The following is an 11917-nucleotide window of genomic DNA, read 5'->3' as shown; positions in this document are numbered from 1 at the left end:
AGAAGAAGATGAGGAGAAAGAAAAAGAAGAAAGATTAAAAGATAAGAAAAGGGGGGAAACTCTAAAATTTGAAATTTGGAGTTGGAAGACTTTTTAAAAAATTTAAAAATTTTAAAAATTACACTTTATAACCTAATTAATTTAATCACAATTTAAATTAAGCTTTGACCTTAGCTTGTCAAAGTTGTCACCATTTTTAATTAAAAGACTTTTTTGTCACCTCCCATGTAATTTTCCCCGGTTAGTTAATTGACTCGCTTTTACCCCTCAATACTATCAATTGCCTCGTCGCATTAATAACTCACATAAAATTATTTTGATTTGCTAACTTGAAAATTCAATTCTAAATAAAAGCCTAATCTTCTTCTAACGTTCCTCCACCTCTTCCTTTTCTATCTTTATTGCTTGACAAAACCACAACACTTTTATCATCTCCAAAAATCAAGATGCATACATAGAATGAAAAAGGTACGTATATATCCCAAAATTATGATAAATGATACATATATACCATTTGTTATACTTTACGTATATATATATACTTGCAGTTAAAGTTTAGGACTGTATATACCCCTTACTCTAACAGAGGAACACATGTCCAAATCCTAATGACTAACCAATTTTTTAATTTTTTTAAACCTAAATAATTAAATTACCAAATTAGATCCCACACCGACCTAGACCCAACCCGATCCATGGAGTATTTAGGAAACCCCAGAAAAACTCACGCATCTCTCTCACTGTCTCTTTCTATAAAAAAATCTTAATGAAGTATCATCAAATCCATGTATGTTTCTTCTCCCTTTCAATTACTTATTTTCTTGTTCAGAAAAATCATTTTCTTGTTCTAAAAAATTATAATAGACTGGGTGCTATTTTTGGATCCATCGGAACATTGAAGTTTCTAAAGAATCATCTTTAGGTCCAAATTTAGGGGTTTGTTGTTGATTCTGTGGGAAAATGTCTTGGTCCAAATAAACAATTTGAAGGCTAAACGGTGAACATGGACACTTTGAGAGATTTATTGAATGCGGTTAACATCAAATGAGACGAGTTAATAGACTGGAAAATGGGTCATTGAATGCTTGTAGACTGGAAAATTACAGAGATTGATTCTTTCTGCAGAAACTTAAAGATGTGAATTCGACGGAGCATTAGGATGATACTCTAATATGGAGGGCTAATAGTGATGGGTTTTTTCCTGTCATCTTTGTTATAACTTGTTGCAGGAGTAGTTCAAGTGTAGGCTTGATTACCAGGTGCTGCAATCATAGTAAAAGCTGCGACACATGATGATGATCTTATTAGATTATAAAATAACATTTCAACGTCCACTTGGTCCCAAAAGGCACTTATATGTAATCAAAGCTACCAAGTTCTCACCATTGCTGGCATTATGTTTCTTAGGTTTATATTTCTTTAATTAAGCTTGAGTTGAATACTTTAGTGGAAACTATATTTAGTTTTTCTTTTGCACTTGGAAATAATGTTTCTGATGAACTATTGAAGGCATTATGATGTGATTCTGGACATCCTCAAACCTGTCACTAGAAAAAATAAGCTACTTGTAAAGTTACCATGTCAAATGTCAATTATGTTACATATTTTTATGGAATATTTTTTTTTTCATTTCATTTCTTTCAAATTTAGTTTTTCGGAAACAACCTCTCTATCTCCACGAGGCTAAGGAATAGATAAGATACTGAATTGCACTCCTTCCATAAGTATTTTCAGCATTTAAAATAAGGAAACACAAAAATAATCTAATTAGGGAATAAAGTAACGAATATATATACCATTTTGTTCAATGATATACCTATTTGAAGTCATGAAACCTGCAGGCTCAAGGGTTCTTCGAGGCAAAAGAGCTAGAAGCTTGAAGAGTTCACTTGTTTTATATTGATTTAACTAAAACAATGGTCCAACATCAGTTTGAAGTTGCCTTGTATTCTAGTCAACCAATGTAAGGAGCCTAAGAAGTATCAGATAAGGGAAACACAGATCCCTTCCCTTCCTATGTCAAAAAACGCCAATGTACATACATAGATTACCATCCTATGTAAAAAAATGCCAATGTCTGCACCCTGCAAATTCAAAATATAATCAATTAAAATGTACTAATCCTCTTTTTAGCCAAATTAATCTGGTCCATATAATAAGTATCTTTTTAGTCAAATCTATTTGGTCCATATAATAGTCAAATTAGTTTCATCTTTTCAAATATTGTATTTTAAGGTCTCCAAACACTCTATCCTCCTCGGATTCTCCACTTGTGGGATTATATTGGGTATTTTGTATTTCAAATTTGAAAAAAAAAATCTTAAAACATACAATAGGAATGCTCATTGAGGAGGAAAAACTGTTACTATAAAGCTTCTTTTTTTTTTTGATAAAAGAGACTAATTTATACAGTTTTAAAATTATTAGTGAAATGTTCCTAAACCTAAGTTTTGTTACATTGACCAATGAATAATACCTTGTCTTCTCAAACAGAGAATAAACTTGGCTATTGTTCTTCTAGTGCTGTCAGATACATTTTGTTATAGGCCACCCCGTGAGACTAGGGAAAAATGGATCTTAGTAATTAGTGATTATAGACTTTCTGGACCAATCAGTTTCCAAGATCTTGACTATTATATACAGAATCTCCATAGAAGAACCAAAGCATCCCAGGTTTAAGCCCTTAGAAAATTTCCTAGAATCTCATTCGTCGGACCCAATACGACTCATGGTATGAGACTATGCTGGGGTACAAGTGGTGAAAACCTCTCGTAAGTTGACTAGTGTTAGTTGGTGGGATGGTTTTTGTCACAGGAATGGATATGACTTAGGAGTGAGTGTTGTATGGCTGGGTACGAGTCGTATAACTAGTATCGTAAGGTGGACAGTGTTTGATCCTCCTGGTGTTACATTCTGTCAGGGATATGGATCATGTGTACGGATCATATGCTGAGGTTACGACTTAGGTGGATGAGTCGTATACTGGAAAGTGTCTAATCCATGGTTGAGGCTTGTTTATGATCAGGTGGGTATCAACTGTAAGGGAGGTTACGACTTGTAAGAAGGTCATTCGCTGCCCTGTGTCGGGTTTTTATGGGATTTAAGTGGGGGTATTTTGGATATTTTTCTACTTACCCTAATAACGACCCAGGACTTCTAATACACTTAGGAGGTTATTTGCCCTATTATTTTACTCTTAAACAGTTAGAAACTCTTCCTAAACATATCATAATTCCCTCAAAGCTTTTGGAGCAAAGTGTTAGGGTTTCAATTAAGGGATTACTTTGGGGGTTGTCTTGGTGAATTCTTTCCATCAATCTTCTTGGTTTAAGGCATGATTCTCTTCCCTAGTTATAATTTCAATTAAACTCATGGTTACATGATTGATTTCATGGATTTTCTCTTTCATGATTAAGTCTTTCAACTATTGTTTTGGGGGTTTTGATGTTAAATGCTTGGTTATGATTTCCTATGGTTTTAATTATATTTTCTATATATTAACGGTGGTTTTGGATAATTGAATTGCATAGTAATGGTTTAATGGTAATGGAATTTGGTTTTGGTTATATTATGCCCCCAAGGTGTTTGATAAAATGCTTATAAAGATATGTTCATTGCATTGACTTATTTAATGGAACTCTTGCTTGTTTTCGGCTTATATATGAAACCTTAAATGTTTTTCAATGGTTTACAAAGTTTAAGGGCTAATTGGTTATGCTTGTGGAGAACGTGGTAGTCTCCCAAGAGGTTTAATATGGTTAATAATAAGGAACTTGAATGTCCCCTTAATCTTAATAGTTTGGTTATGGATAATGCTAGCAATTATAGTGGTATTACGATACCATTGGTTTATTGAATAGCCTAGGTTAATAAATGGATAATTGGATTATTTGTTATTGGTTTTAATTAGGCATTAATGGAGTGAAGTGTAAGCTAAGCGTGGAAGGTAGTGGTCCCGGAAGGACCAAAACTGGAGACTCATATTTGTTGATACGCGGGGTCTTCGATTGCCACGTACGAGTGTCATATTTATATTAGAGGGATATACTAGTCAGCCCAGGGATATTTCCTGGTCCTGCGGCAACACGCACTGGGACCTTTTTAGCAGGGAGAGCTGAACCCATATGGACCGTGGGTAGTAGGGCAACTAAGCTACACAACCCAAGTAAAGGTTTTAAATGGCATGTTAAACCTGGTCCTATTTCCAAACACTTATATATATGTATGGTTGTTTGCATTGGATGGTTTCACTTGATTTTGATAACTGACATTACGTTATCCTTATATCGAGTTTCATGCTAGTGTTCACCCACTAACCTATCTACTAAAGGTTGTATACCCACTTTAAGTAGAAACTAGCCATTTGAATGCTCCTTCATAGTACTTGATTCGGGGATAGCTTATTGGACTGAAGTGGTGAGCTTCCATCCTTTCGGAAGGCATCATTTCATATTGGACATTCTTAGACATTTTTCTCTTTTTTTGGATATTGGTTTTGGCCATGGTTGGGGGTATGTCCCAATAGAATATTTGTATTTCTTTGGATAGAGGCTTTGTGGTACTTCTGGGGGTTGGTATGGGTGGGATCGGTATTTGTCTCGGCCTTAGCATTGGAATAATCTGGGAGGCTGGCATCATTGGACATAATTTCTCACCATTCCATCATATAAACTTGTGGGTTTGATTATCATATTGTTTGATATTTTCTAAATGGTTTGGTATGGAATGGATGGTTGGTTTGGTATGGTTAGAATCGGTTGGGTTAGTTATGATTGTGACCCTATCCTAGAGTCTTCATGACAGCATTATGTAATCTTATTATACGCTCAAAATTTATCTCATCAAAGGCTGTATAAGGTGGTTGGGTTAGGTTAAGAAGGAGGTCCCCGATCCTGATTAGACTTGGGATGTCCATTACGACATATCCCTAGTTTAGGCTATGTCAAGTCAGTATCAGAGATAGGTTTATGGTCAATTGGGAGTCCACAAAGCCGTGTCGAGTAGAGTCTCTTTTAGGAGTGTGTAGTGCGCCACACTTATGACGAAGAGGCTACAAGACATTTAGGAATGTTTTACTTTCTTGGTATTCTTTCTTCAAGCTTGACTTCTCAGTCTTGGAATATCCTGTAATCTTTGTTTGTTTATCTTTCAGATCATTCCTCCTAGATCTGGAACACAAGAAAATTCTTGTACCCTATCTAGAAGTAACGTTGAGGGAGCACATTCTACTCCCAGGGTTTATCTTCGATCTCATGGGTCCGATTCTTAATTGTACCAGAGTTTCTTCTATTTCTTCTACTTCTCCTCAGGTCCCTCAGGGCAATATGATGAATGCAAAGTTTCATTAGTCTATGCATGCTATTGCCCAATTAGTTGCTACTCATTTCGAGTGGGGTATGGCTAAAGTTGTGCCTGCTGAGGCCGCTAGGCTTGCATATTTTATGAAGATAAATTCTCTAATTTTTATAGGAGTAAAGGTAGAGAAAGACTCACAGGGCTTTTTTGTTGAGATGGAGAAGATCTTTCGAGTAATAATGTGGAAGGAGTAAACTTTCCAACTTATTAGCTCAAAGAGGTTGCTTATTTATGGTTTGAGGAGTGGGACAAAGATAAAGGTTAGATAAAAAATGATGGTTTGTGGGAGGCCTTTTCTAATACCTTTATGGTCTGTTCTTTCCTCAAGAGTTGAGGGAAGCTAAGATGGAGGAGTTTGTGAACCTCAGGCATGGGAAAATATCTGTGAAAGAGTATTCTTTGAAGTTCCATTAGTTGTCAAGGTATGCTCCTAATTTGGTGGCTAATACGAGGTTGAGAATGAAGAAGTTCACTTCTGGTATAAACAAAGATATAATTTTGGAGAGCAAGCCTATTTTACTCATGAAGGATATGGACATGTCGAGGCTGAATGTCCATATACAGCAGGTTGAGGATGAAAAGAGAAGACAGGCTGAATATGGAAATAGGCAGGGTAAGTAGGGTAGGTTTTTTTATTAGGTAAGTTCCCAGTCTAAGGGTGGTCAAGACGATGGGAAGTGGCAGAAAAAAAGTAGGGAAGTTCTGATTCTTTCTCTACTGCCAGTGCTCTTTACCCCCAGCAGTTGGGTGACAGGCGTCATCATGGTGGTGATAATTGTCGGGTTCAGGGAACCTAGTCTCAGGTAAGTGAAGGACTATCTATTTCTTCGTGTCCTTCTTGTCAGTTTTATGGTTGTCCTTATCGGGGATTTTGTAAGGAGGGAAAGGATAAGTGCTTCAAGTATGGCCAAGTAGGACATCATCTCAGGAATTGTCCATCTAACAAGGTTTCTATGAGGGCGAATAAGATTCTGGTGGCTTCATCTTCTGTTCCTACACCTGGTGGTGTGGCATCTGCTTCTGTTACTGCTCCTGGTTCTAGTGCTAGTCGTAACAGGTTGTATGCTTTAGTATCTCATCAGCAATTCGAGGCATCGCCTGATGTAGTTACTGGTACATTACAACTTTTCTCTTGTGATATATATTGTTTGCTTGATCCAGGTTCTACCCTTTTCTATGTGACTCCTTATATAACTGTCTTTTGGTATTAATTTGGAGATTATTTTAGATTTATTTTCTATTTCTACCTTGGTAGAAGATTTGGTTATTGCTGAATGGGTATTTAGGGGGTGTGTGGTATCTGCTAGTGGTAGACATACTTTGACGGATCTATTTGAGTTGGGTATGGTAGATTTTGATGTAATCCTGGGGATGGATTAGTTGCATTCTTTATATGCAAATTTGGATAGCTGAACCTGTAGGGTCATCTTTAGGTTCCTTGGTGAGCCAAAAATAGAATGGAAAGGTTGTTCCTTAGCACCAAGGGGGAATTTTATTTCTTATCTTAGATCTCGGAGGTTAATCTCTAAGGGTTTTCGTTATCACTTGGTTTGGGTTAAAGATTCTAACTCGAAAGGTCCTTCGTTGTGGTCAGTTCTGATAGTTAGTGAGTTTTCATAGGTCTTTTCAGATGATCTTCCAGGTGTTCCTCCGGGTAGAGAAATAGAGTTGGTATTGATTTTCTTCCGGACAATCGTCCAATTTCTATTCCTTCATATAGAATGGCTTTAGCTGAGTTAAGGAAACTCAAGGAGCAAATTAAGGATCTTCTAGACAAAGGGTTTATTCATCCTAGCATTTCTCCAAGGGTGCACTGGTGTTATTCGTGTGCAAGAAGGATAGTTGTCTTCGTATGTGCATCGACTACAGGCATTTGAATAAAGTAATGGTTAAGAACAAATATCCTTTTTCTTGGATAGATGATCTGCTTAACCAGTTGCAGGGTGCCAAGTTCTTCTCTAAGATAGATCTTCGATCTGGGTACCATCAGTTGAGGATTACGGAGGTGGATATCCCTAAGATGGCTTTTCATACTCAGTATGGGTATTATAAGTTTTTGGTGATGTCATTTGGATTGACAAATGTCCCAGTAGTATTTATGGATTTGATGAATAGGGTATTTCAACAGTATTTAGATCTTTTTGTCATTGTGTTTATTAGTTATATTTTGGTGTATTTGAAGAGTGAGGTGGATCATGCTAATCACCTCTGTGTAGTGTTGCAGACCTTAAAGGAATAATAATTATATGCTAGGTTCTCTTAGTTCGAGTTTTGGTTGAATACTGTGATCATGGTGGATCTGTAGAAGGTGGTTATGGTGAAGAAGTGGCCTAGTCCTACGACTCCACTAATATTTGGAGCTTCTTTGGTTTAGTCAGGTATTATAGTCGGTTTGTGGAGAGTTTTTTTATCGATAGATGCTTCTTTCGCTAAGTTAACTCAGAAAAAAGTTAAGTTTTCTTGGTCGAATGCGTGTGAGGGGAGTTTTGAGAAGTTGAAGGATAAGTTGACTTTGGCTCCAGTTTTGACCTTACCGGAGGGCAATGATGGGTTCGTGGTTTATTGTGATACATCTCGGGTTGGTTTTGGTTGTATGTTGATGCAGGATGGGAAGGTGATAGCTTATGCCTCCAGGTAGTTGAAGGTGTATGGGAAGAACTATCCTACTCATGATTTGGAGCTGTTGGCCATTGTGTTTGCTTTGAAAATATGAAGGCATTATTTGTATGGTGTTCACATGGATATCTTTTCTAATCATAAGAGTTTGCAGTATGTGTTCTCATAGAAAAAGCTGAATCTTAGGCAAAGGAGATGGCTTGAGCTTCTTAAGGACTATAATGTGAGTTTTCACTACCACCTAAGTAAAGCTAACGTGTTTGCTGATACTCTTAGCAGGTTTTCCATGGGTAGTTTGGCTCATGTGGAAGAAGTTAAGCGAGAATTGGTGAAGGATATTCACCATTTGTCAAATCTTAGGGTTCATCTCTTGGACAATAAGGATGGTGGTATGATGGTTCAAGAAGTGGTTAGATCATCTCTTGGTATGAAGATTAAGGACAAGCAAGTGTTGGATTTTGCCTTAATGAAAATAAAGGGTAGCGTTGGTGGGAAAAAGGTGGCATATTTTGAGATTAGCAACGATGGTACTTTGTGGTACCAAGGGAGGTTGTGTGTTCCTAATGTAGATGATTTGTGGCAAAGGATCTTGGCTGAGGTGGAAGAGTCGTGTTAATGTTGTTCATCCTAGTTCTACTAAGATGTACCATTATCTTAAGGAGATCTATTGGTAGAGTTGCATAAAACGAGATGGGGTTGATTTTATGTCCAATTGCATGGTGTGTCAACAAGTTAAGGTTGAACAAATGAGGCCTGGTGGGTTGTATCAAGAAACTGAGTTGCCTAAATAGAAGTGGGAGGAGATCAATATAAATTTTGTTATCGATCTTCCTCGATCTTGGAACCAAAAAAATTCTATTTGGATCATCGTGGATAGGATGACAAAGTCTGCGCATTTCTTTCCTGTGCGTACTAACTTTTTAGCAGAGGATTATATGAAGCTTTATCTTCAAGAGATTGTAGAACTGCATGGGGTGCTTGTTTCAATTATTTTCTATCGCGGTACGCAGTTTATGTCCCGCTTCTGGCGGTCTCTCCATAAATGGTTGGAGACTAATGTGAGTCTGAGTACTACTTTCCATCTACAGTCGGATGGGCAGATGAAAAGAACTATTCAGACATTGGAAGATATACTTTGAGCCTGTGTGATTGATTATGCTGGAAGTTGGGTAGAGCATCTACCTATGGTAGAGTTTGCTTACAACAATAGCCATCATAAGCGTGTTGGTATGGCTCTTTTTGAGACGTCTTAAGGTAGGAGGTGTAGATCTCCTATTGGTTATTTTAAGCTTAGCGAGGTTAATTTTTTTGGTTCAAATTTGGTTCATCAAGCTATGGAAATGGTGAAGGTGATTCGGGATAGGCTTAAGGCTGCCCAGAGTCGTTAAAGGTCCTATGCGGATGTTAGGCGTAGAGACTTGGAGTTTGCAGTTAGGGATAAGGTTTTCCTTAAGGTGTCTCCTATAAAGGGAGTATTGCAGTTTGGCAAAAATAGAAAGCTCAGTCCTTGGTACATTGGTCCTTATGAGATTTTGCGGAGAGCGGGCAATGTTGCGTGTGATTTAGAGTTGCCATCTAACTTGAATTTGGTTTATTCGATTTGTTATGTTTCTATGTTGAGGAACTGAGTTGGTGATCCATCTTCGATTGTTCCTTTATAGGGGTTGGATATCTTGGATTCTCTATTTTATGAAGAGGTCTCAGTTAAGATATTGGATAGGCAAGTTTGTCAGTTGCGGACCAAAGATGTGGCTTTGGTTAAGGTTCTATGGCAGAACCACAAGGTGGAAGAGGCCATGTGAGAAAAGGAGGAGGACATGAATTCCAAGTATCCACTCATGTTTTCTGCTCCTGATATTCATATGGAAGGTATGTGTTCTTGAACACATCTTTATTTTCTGAGTTTGTTAAAGGAAAGATTAACATCTTTGCCTCTTTGTTTTCAAACTTTGTCAAAGGGATGTTTGATAGTGAAAATGACTGTCGTTACCCCTACGTTATCCCTCATTCGGGGAAAAATGTTCCTAGTTTTGGATATTGAAGCATCCTAGGTTTGGATCCTTACAAAATTTCCTGTAATCTCATTCTTCAGACCCAATACGACTCATGGTACGATCCATATGCTTGGGTACGAGTGGTGAAGTCCTATTGTAATCTAACCAGTGTTAGTTAATGGGATGGTTTTTATCACTGGAATAGGTACGACTTAGGAGTGAGTGTCAAACGGTTAGGTACGAGTAGTGTAGGTGACTCGTAAGGTGGATAGTATTTTATCCTCTTGATGTTACATTCTTCCAAGGATACGGATCTTGGGCACGGATCGTATGCCGACGTTACGAATTAGGTGGATAATTCGTATACTTGACAGTTTCTGATCCATGGTTGAGGTTTGGTTACAATTGGGTAGGTATCAATCGTAAGGGAGGTTACGACTCATAAGGAGGTCAGTCGTGACCCTATGTCGGGTTTTTATGGGATTTAAGTGGGGGTATTCTGGACATTTCCCTACTTACCTTAATAAGGACCCATGGCTTCTAATACACTTAAGAGGTTATTTACCCTATTATTTTACTCTTAAACATTTAGAAAATTTTCCTAAATATATTATAATTCTCTCAAAGCTCTTGGAGCAAAGAGCTAGGGTTTCAACTAAGCGATTACTTTAGGGCTTGTCTTGGTGAATTATTTTCATCAATCATCTTGGTTTAAAGTATTATTCTATTCCCTAATTGTACTTTCAATTAAAGGCATGATTACATGGTTGATTTCATGGTTTTTCTCTTGCATGATTAAGGCTTTCAACTATAGATTTGGAGGTTTTGATGTTAAATGCTTGGTTATGATTTCCTATGGTTTTAATAATTTTTCTATGCATTAACAGTGGTTTTGGACAATTGAATTGCATGGTAATGGTTTAATGGTAATGTAATTTGGTTTTGGTTATATTATGCCCCCAAGGTGTTTGATAAAATACTTACAAAGATATGTTCATTGCATTGACTTATTTTAATGGAAATCTTTCTTGTTTTTGGCTTATATATGAAACCTTAAATGGTTTTCAATGGTTTACAAAGGTTAAGGGATAATTTGTTATGCTTGTGGAGAACATGGTAGTTTCCCAAGAGGTTTAACATGATTAATAATAGCGGAATTGAATGTCCCCTTACTCTAAATGGTTTGACTATGGATAATACTTCCAAGTATGGTGGTATGATGATACCACTGGTTTATTGAATAGCCTGGGTTAGTAAATGGATAATTGGATTATTTCTTATTCGTTCTAACTGGGTATTAATGGTGAGAAGCGTAGCCTAAGCCGTAGAAGATGGTGGTCCCGGGGGGTCAAAATCAGAAACTCATATTTGTCGGTATGAGGGGTCTTCGATGGCCACGTGCGAGTGTCATATTTATATTGGAGGAATATACTAGTCATCCCAGGGATATTGCCTAGTCATATGGCTATACGCACTGGGACCCTTTCAGCATAGGTAGCTGAACCTATATGGCCCATGGGTAGTAGGACGGTTAAGCTATACAACTAGGTAAAGGTTTTAAATGGCAAGTTAAACTCGGTACCTTTTCCCAGCACTTATATATATGTATGGTTGTTTGCATTGGATGGTTTTCACTTGGTTTTGATAACTGGCCTTACTTTATCCTTATCCCTAGTTTCATACTAGTGTTCGCCCAATAAATCATCTACAAGCGGCTATATACCCATGCAATGCAGGAATAGGTCATTTGACTTCTCCTTCATAGTACTTGATTTGGGGACAACTTATTATACTGAAGTGGTGACCTTTCATCTTTTCTAAAGGCATCTATAACGCCCCAAATCTTGTACCCGGAATGTTACGCAGAGCTCATGACCCCAAAGGACCACAAGCTAACCTATGAATAATATCTGTAACTGAGCACTGAATAGTATATTGTAATTATGCGGAAA

At 37.3% G+C, this 11917-nt stretch overlaps 1 long non-coding RNA gene across 1 annotated transcript; it reads left to right on the top strand.

Annotated features, from left to right (window-relative positions):
* The first annotated feature begins 344 nt into the window (after window positions 1-344).
* On the top strand, window positions 345-1634 carry LOC124899427. The gene is made up of 2 exons (XR_007056902.1): window positions 345-468; window positions 1126-1634. It is a non-coding gene; the product is annotated as an uncharacterized LOC124899427 (long non-coding RNA).
* The last annotated feature ends 10283 nt before the right edge of the window (window positions 1635-11917 follow it).

The sequence above is a fragment of the Capsicum annuum genome, chromosome 6, assembly GCF_002878395.1.
Source record: "Capsicum annuum cultivar UCD-10X-F1 chromosome 6, UCD10Xv1.1, whole genome shotgun sequence".
NCBI classification, from domain to species: Eukaryota; Viridiplantae; Streptophyta; class Magnoliopsida; order Solanales; family Solanaceae; genus Capsicum; species Capsicum annuum.
This window is presented reverse-complemented; position numbering and strand designations above follow the sequence as displayed.